Raw genomic sequence first — 8,516 nt, 5'->3', positions numbered from 1 at the left:
TAAATCCACAGAGGGATCAAATAACACACTCTTCTAGACTAGAAATTCTTCCTGCTCTGCTTAGTTATGATGGCATTGGATTGCTTTGGTAATTTTTGCCATGCTTAGTCCTATTATGGACCTCTTCCATTTTCACAGGAATGTTCTAATCCTTACTTCTTTCACAGGATAAAACATGCTTCTAAGAAAGCTGGGCAGTGATGCCAACAAAATCCATGCAGCCCCTTGGAGAAGTTGATGGCCTTGGACATGTGCTTTAGCCTAAAGGAAAATTTCCATCTGGACAGTGCCACTTTGGGTGTCAGTCCTCCAGGGTTCTCAAAACATGGATCATGGAATGGATGGGAAGGAAGAAGGCAGCAGAGGTGTAGGACAGAGGAAGAAAAGGAGGAGGTGACTGAGTAGGTGAAAGAAAAGGCAATGGAAGAAGGTGCGGGCATTAGAGAAGGAGGAGGTGATGGAGAATGTGAAGAAGTGACAGAAGACAACACTGGAAGAAGGAGGTGGAAGAAAAGGAGGAGACCATGAAGGAGGTGACAGAGGAAAGTGGCAGAAGAAGAGAAGGAGTGGTAGAAGAAGGGAAGAAGGAAGGTGCAAAAGAAGGTGGTGGAAGAAGGTGGTGAAAGAAGAAAAGGAGGCTATGGAGAAAGCGACAGAAGAAGGAGGAGGCAATGGAAGAAGGTGGCAGAAGGGTGGTGGAAGAAGGCTGTGGAAGAAAAGAATGAATAAGTGACAAAGAGCGGTGGAAGAAGGCAGGTGAAAAAGAGAAAGAGGAGACAATGGAGGAAGTGATAGTGGAGGTGGTGGTAGAAAGTGGCAGAAAACGAGAAAGGGGGGGTGATGGAATAAGGCCGCAGCAGAATGAATTGGAAGAAGAGAAAGTGAGGGGATGGAGAAGGCAACGACAGAGGTGATAAAAGAGATGGTGGAAGAAAGTGGTGTAAGAAGAGAAGGAGGAAGAGATGGAAGAAGGCGGTGAAAGAAGAAAAGGCAGAGGTGACAGAGGTGATGGAAGAAGGTGATAGAAGAAGGTGGTCAAAAATGTGGCAGCAGAAATGAAGGAGGTGATGGAGGAGGTGGTGAAAGAAGGCATTGGAGGAGGAAAAGGAGGAAAATAAATAGAAAGCAACAGAAGAATGCGGCAGATGAAGGTGGTGGAAAAAGAGAGGGAGAAGGCAATGGAGAAGTTGACAGAAGAAAGATGCAGAAGAGGGTAGAGGAAGGAGGCAGTGGAAGAAGAGGTGGCAGCAGAATAAGACATCAAAAGAATGCAAAGGAAGATGGTGGAGGAAGAAGAGGGGAGGAGGCAATAGAGAATGTGGTGGAATAAGGTAGCAGAAGGAAGTGTCAGAAGAGGGGGATGGAAGAGGAGAAAGAAGGTTGCAGAATAAAAGAAGGTGACAGAGGAGGGGACAGGAGGGGGTGGCAAAAGATGGCAGAAAAAGAAAAGAAAAGAAAGAGAAGGTAAAAGAAAAAGGTTGTGGAAGAACACAGCAGAAGCAGAGAAAGAGGAAGCGATGGAGGACGTGATGGAGGAGGCAATGCTCTGAGGACCCTTTATTTTGCCCAGGAAATACAGGTATTTTACACCCCAAGAAAACCCCTTCCAGAACTTGGAACCACTAGGGCAAGTGTTCCATCATTAAGTGCTGTCCCTACTTCCATCTCTGCCTGAACTACCCAACAACACTGTGAGATAAACCCACCTTCTAACACACACCTTTATTAGATCAGACCCTCCCATCCTGCCCAAAAGGGGCCGAGATGCTCCCAGGAGACCTCTTATGCTCCAGAAAATGAAGGGATGCATTTGGGTAACTCTCCAAACTTATGCAGGACTTAAGCAACTCTGCCTGTCCTTCTCTGGGTCATGAGTGACACACTGGCAGACGGGTGACAGTCCAGAGAGATCTATGATAATCTTTGGTCTCTTACTGGGCTACAGTAGCAGGGAACTGTCCAGCACCAAGTCATTCCTGAGGATGAGAGAGATCAGATCAGATGTCATAGCCCTCCATGAATTTTTCTTCCATAAATGTGTCCCTGCTCTTTTTGAGGCCATGTAAATCTTTTGCAACCTTTCCCACAAAAACCTGTGGGAAGGACTTCACAGCTTCCCTAAAAGAGGAGGAAGTGTTTTGAACCAGCCCCAACCCCCAAGCTTTGCATGTTTCTCCCTGATTCTTGGAGAGAAACAGACAACAAACAAACCATCCTTCCCCTGGCTCCTCAGGCCACTGTCATGTGCTATGTCTTCTTTCTCTCTAGGACACTAAGAATCCATGTTTCTGGCATGGATAGAATTAGAAGAAAAGCATTAGAGGCCATAGGTGAAAGAGGAACACTTGAAGAAAGAATACAACAAGAGGCTGCCAGAGCAGGTTTGCTCAGATGTGGAGAGCTTTGGAGAATGTAGCAGCTGCTCCTACACAGGAGAAACTTGAGAAGAGAGAAGCAGTGGTGTCCTCATGACCAAGCTCTGCGAGCTGTAAAAGGACTAACCTCAGAAGCTCCTCTGATTTCTGTTCACAGGAAGCTTTATCTCTGTCAGCCCATGGTCTCACCAGGTTTCTCTTTCCCGGGATCTTTCATCAACCTGGACAAATGGATTTCCTTTATCTGAGTCCAGTGTTGACACAGCTGACTGAAATACTTGAAGTAGGAAGACAGAGTTCTAGAAATGCAAGCTGCCATTGCTTGTCCATTGATAAGACCTAGTAGAGCTGCCCTCAATTCACCAGTCCTCCTCCTTCCTGTGCCCCTGAAACCACCAGCTTTCTGCTGCAGCATCACTGCATGAACCGAGAGATTTGTTTGCAGCAGCAGATGGACAACCTTGAGTGTATTCTTTCAAAGACCCTATAAAAAACTTACAATATGGAATGTTTAGCAGTGTATCTGATTACAACCTGTCTTAATGCCAATGGCATGTTTTGGAAAAAGAAATTATAAATCCACAGGGAGATCAGATTATACATACTGTAGGCTAGAAATTCTTCTTGTTCTCCTTAGCTATGATGGCATTGAATAGCTTTGGTAATCTTTCCACAAATAAGGCTATTATGGACCTTTTGCTTTTCCACGGAAAGCTCCTAATCCTTACTTCTTTCCCAAAATAAAACATGCTTCTAAGAAAGCTAGGCAGTGACCCCAGTTTAAAGGTCAACAAAATCCATGCAGCCCCATAGAAAAGTTGCTGGCCTTGGACATGTGCTTTAGCCTAAAGGAAAACTTCATCTGGACAGTGCCACTTTGGGTGTCAGTCCTCCAGGGTTCTCAAAACATGGATCATGGAATGGAGTAGAAAGACTATTCCTATGTAGTCTCTCATGCTATTCAAGAATCTCAAAAAATATGGCTTCTGTTTAATGTCTCATGAGAGTATCCCACATCTTTCAGGAGCTAACATGATGAAGTTGGCAGCTGCATGGAAAATGAAAAGGATTTTTCATCAAATGCATTAAGCTTTAGCAAACTTTGCATCATGACAGAAATCCTCCACCTTCCCAAGAAGGATTTCAGAAGAGCTCGCTACTTGTGTTCCCAGTATTATTTTTCATATACACTACATTCATAAACATCAGCATGACCCTGAAATTCTTCTGTGGCAATAATGAGTCTCTGTAGAACACTCCAAAGATGAATAAAAAGCAGGCCTTGGTACTTTGGCAGGTATTTTCTTAGAGATTAGGAGAGAGAAATTAGGAAAGGTGAGCATTCCCACATTTGAAGTATATAACTTGGGAAGTGGTGGACGACACAAAATAGTTTTCGTCATACTCCCTTTGGAAATTACTTGTGAGGAATTTTAGTTAGGAAATCACTGTTTTCTATATGACAAAACACACAGACACTATTCAAGGAAAGGGATAAACTTAACAAAGTTAACCAGTGGTTTGTTGGCTTTCCCCTGTCTCCCCAAAGAAATGCATTGTATCTTTCTGTCCACTACCTACAAAATTCAGCTTCCGGTGAAAATATGCATTCCTAAGAAAGACATCATCAGCACAGAGGAATCTCAAAGGGGTTTGAGACTTCTTCTCAACAGGTGCTGAGTTTAAGAATGAGGCAGACAAACAACTAGGTATCTACCAAAGCCAAAATGTATTTTTAAATTGAAGGCTGCCCTCTTGAATGACTTAAAATAGCTCTCTGTCTTAAGAGAGGTTTATGATTAACAGATATATTATTTCTACTTTCTACTAGAGCCTGTTAATGCCCACGTTTGGATCTTCAAATTTTCCACTGTGTATTTTTGTCTGGAGAAAACCTTGGACTAGAGATAAGACCATATCCAAAAATGTATTTCTAGCAGCTCCTGCTTCCAGTCAACCTGTCTGGGCTTGAGGCTGAATCAAGACCATGAAGTGCCTGCTGTTTCTCGCCTTTGTTGGGGCGGCTGGTGAGTATATTTTTTACTTCTATTTCTGTAATGTAAAAGGAAGCTGATTTTCTGAGCAAAATGGCAAGGTAGCCTGTTGTGGGAAAGCCACACCTCGTTTCAACTTGCCGAAGTTTCAAGGCAGAGTCCTGCAACTTCTGTCTTCTGTTTGCAATTGCTTGTGTCAAAGCATGGGGAATGAACACCTTCATAGGGGTTCCTGACCCAGCAACGCAGGAATGTGTCCACAGCGCAAGGAAAAGACTCCCTCTGTCTTAAGAAACACACAGATAACAGTTCTGGCCCAGGAAGCCCTAAAGCAGCTGTACAATTTTAGACTCTAGGCGGGCGCTTGCTCCAAGGATATGGCACCGTGGACTTGTTTTGTACTTTTGTGTTCAGTCCACTCTTGACCATTTCTGCAGACAGGATCCTGGGGAAGACACACCTTTCCTCCGATCCATCAAGCAAATTTCTATGTTCTTCTGTTCACTCAGGGTGTAGCTGGACATGCTTTAGTTGTGGACTCGTGAGACACCAGACTAAGCCTGATCACCTTATCGGAGAGTGCAGCAAGTGAATGTCCATTGCACTTGCTCACCACTGCTACCCTGAGTTTTATAGAAGCACAACCTCCAAGTGGGGTGCACAAGGTACCTTAGGCCAGGTGTTGACATGTGGCACTTCTTATCTCCCAGTTGCCTTCCCCACCATCGCTGAGGATGATGACGACAAGATCGTGGGAGGCTACACCTGTGCAGAGAACTCTGTTCCCTATCAGGTGTCCCTGAATTCCGGATATCACTTCTGTGGAGGTTCCCTCATCAGCAGCCAGTGGGTCCTGTCAGCTGCTCACTGCTACAAATAGTGAGTGGAAAAATTCACATTCTTCTCCAACTGACTTCTCTCTTCCAGCTCACTTCTAGCAGGAATTCAGAGTTATGAGATACAAATAGGGAAGTGGCTCTGTTCTGACCTGAGACAGCCAAGGGATGGGTGGCTCATTCAGGAAGGTGGGTTAAGGCACCCAAAAGGCTTTTTTCCTTCTGCAAATGTTTCTGTCAACGCAGAGCACTTTCTGAAATGACAATGGAATAATCGAGAAACAAGTTACGGGCTGTGATTTCTTGTCCATTCCATGAATCCAGCTAAAGCAGGGTCACTGCAGAACAGGAAGAGCAATGAGGTCCGGCTGATGGTGGTTTGCCTTTTTCCAGAATGTTTCTATAAATCACTGCAATATATTCCACTGCCATCTATACATAACCCTACAGAAAACCACCACCCCTACTGGGAGTGGGTAAAGATCTCAGCGTGGATTCCCTCGGCTTATGCAGGACAAGAAAGATAACCCACCCAAAAGAGCTACTGGGGCAGCGATGTGAAGCAAGGGCATCAAGTGACAGAGAGGTTTCTCTTAAGCTGTACAAGGGTAGCAGAAAAGTACATGCCGTGCCTTCTCTTTTTTGCAGTCGCATCCAAGTGCAGCTCGGGAAAAATAACCTGGCCCTGACAGAATCAACACAGCTGTTTATTAACTCGGCTAAAGTCATCCGCCACTCTGGCTACAGCGCCTATACCCTGAACAATGACATCATGCTCATCAAGCTTGCCACCCCAGCCCAACTCAGCAAGGCTATCCAAACAGTTCCTCTGCCCACCAGCTGTGTGGCCGCTGGCACCACTTGCCTGATCTCCGGCTGGGGCAACACACTCAGCAGTGGCAGTGAGTACTCTGTGGGAATGTACAGCCCCCTGGGGGCCTGCGAGACTCTCAAAGACCTCACCATTAATTCCAAACAGGGCAGGGTAAAGCACAGAGAAGTGCTGTGCAACAGGGCTTTTGGAGTGATGGGTCAGGGAACGACAGTAACCGTTTGACTGCAGTGATGCAAGCCTTTGCAAGGTCCTTCCTCTCATTCTGTCTTATGAACACGGGATCACTGAAGCCACCCATGCACTGTTTACCAGCACGTTCACAGAGCCATTAATTTTGTGGCCTGGTGCTCTCAGCTGTGCCATACCAAGCACTAGCAATGTAACTATTGTCAACAGAGTTAGTTCTCTGAGAACAAGGGCAAAGTCTGGGATTGGGGATCTACAATTCCTACTAGACACCTTCTCTCTCTTACACTGGTGGATAGTGACTGATATCTAATCCACTGATGACATCTAAACCTGCACTAGAGGAGAGGATCGTTGTCCTGAGGCTCAGCCTGCTTCCAGCATATGTGCCACAAGAGTGGCTCCACACTTCCCAACTGGTGATTTTCTAGGTACCAGAGAAATTAAGGTGGCTGCAGTGTAGAATGGTGGGCCTATAGGTAGAGTCTGTTCCATGTAAACAGAAGGAATCCATGCTGTGGTTACTGTTCAGATGAAGAGGGACAACTGCTGGAATAGGATGTCCAGTGACTACTTGCCTGTTAAAAAAGAACTTCTCTGGGCCATGAAAGGAACTCAGCGATGTCATCAACCATCTCTCCTTGTTTTCTTGTAGGTAACTATCCAGATGAGCTGCAGTGCCTGAAGGCTCCGGTGCTGTCTGCCACAGACTGCCAGAATGCCTACCCTGGTCAGATTACAAGCAACATGATGTGTGTAGGATTCCTGGAGGGAGGAAAAGACTCCTGCCAGGTAAATCCTCTGCCTCTCCTGTCCCATTTGCTTCTCTCCTGCCTTTTCCCAGCCAAAGAGGCCTTCATGTCACACAATCAGCTCTACTCCCTGCCCTGGCACATCTGAATTTTTGAATGACAGCAGAGGTTTAGGGCATGCATATCCTAAGCATCTGACAAGGACGACATCCAGCAAAACCAGGCAGCTTCTTCATCCTTAGCTGTGGTGCCCTTGGAGCTCAAGTCAGGCATGCTAGCATCAGGGGGAGAGTGCTCATCAGAAATGTAGAACTACCTTCTACCTATACAGAATTTCTGTCTAGAGTAAGCCTGACAGAAGTTCCTTAAATGTCAGGGATTTCAGGGATCTCTGGCTCATTGCTCAGGCTGATGCCATTGGCTGACTATCCATATCCTTTGTGTGCACAGGGAGATTCCGGCGGTCCCGTGGTCTGCAACGGAGAGCTCCAGGGCATTGTTTCCTGGGGCATTGGATGTGCCCAGAAAGGCTACCCTGGAGTTTACACCAAGGTTTGCAATTACGTCTCCTGGATCCAATCCACTATAGCCGCCAACTGAGACCCTCTCACTCAATGTGACCTGCTTTTTCTCATCATCCTTTCCTCTCTTTTGGGTCTGGACAAACAAACACCATGAAAAATTAATAAAGACTTTCAGGCACCCCTACTTTGTGCACTGTTTCTCTGGGAACTTCCCTCGGCTGCGATAAGGAGGACAGAGGCAGGAACATCACTCTGGGCAAAGTAGTTAATAGTTGTAGTGCCCCTCAAGTGGTAGCATCTTGGAACACTTTGCAGACACATCTTTAAGAGTCGGTTACTTGCAGGCATTTCTGGAGCAGAACATCTTTTCTGTCCTTTTGAAAAAGAAAAGGAAGAGCCCATATTCCCACAGCTCTTGAAGTCATTCTGAAATTCATCCCCCAACTCTGCCTTTTCCCCTCCTTCCACTGAAAACCCAATGAGCTGCAGCATGGCATCCTTTCTTTGAGCCTGCTTATCCCAGGGCAGGGAGGAATGGGAGAGGGAAGAGGGTGGTGTTTTGCGAGGAGGTCAGCAGGAGGCAGGGCATTGAGGCAGAGACTTTGGATCTCCCGTGTGGAAGAGCTGGCCCTTGCCAGGAGACTGATTGGGTTGTCTCATTCTGTGCTTGCAGAGCCCCAGAACGAGGCCTTGCCATCCCACATCACAAGAAGGAAAGAAGTTCAGGAGAGAGGAAGAAGGGAAGTGAGGAGGGAAGGCAGGAAAGTAGCAAGAGGGAGGGAGTTAAGGTCAGGAGGGAAGGAGGAAGACATGCCAGCAACGGAAGAAGGCAAGGAAAAAGGCAGGGGAGAAAGAAGGAAAAAAGGCAGAAATCTAGGAAAGAAGGAAAGCTAAAAGCAAAACAGGAAAGGAAGATTGCAAGAGGGCAGGAAGAAAGGTTCAGGGAGTGCTGCTAGCCATGAGTTTCTGCTGCAGCCTGGGACTCTTTCCCTGCAGTCCCATGCTCTGTCCCCA

The 8,516-nt window shown here is 46.3% G+C and overlaps 1 pseudogene; it reads left to right on the top strand.

The window, feature by feature from the left end:
* The first annotated feature begins 4,334 nt into the window (after positions 1 to 4,334).
* Positions 4,335 to 7,647, top strand: LOC108640043 (annotated as a pseudogene).
* Positions 7,648 to 8,516: the final 869 nt, after the last annotated feature.

This window comes from Manacus vitellinus, unplaced genomic scaffold (genome assembly GCF_001715985.3).
Source record: "Manacus vitellinus isolate BGI_N305 unplaced genomic scaffold, ASM171598v3 ctg7180002434254_pilon, whole genome shotgun sequence".
Lineage (NCBI taxonomy): Eukaryota > Metazoa > Chordata > Aves > Passeriformes > Pipridae > Manacus > Manacus vitellinus.
The sequence above is the reverse complement of the archived record's forward strand: the minus strand, read 5'-3'. Positions and strand labels throughout refer to the sequence as shown.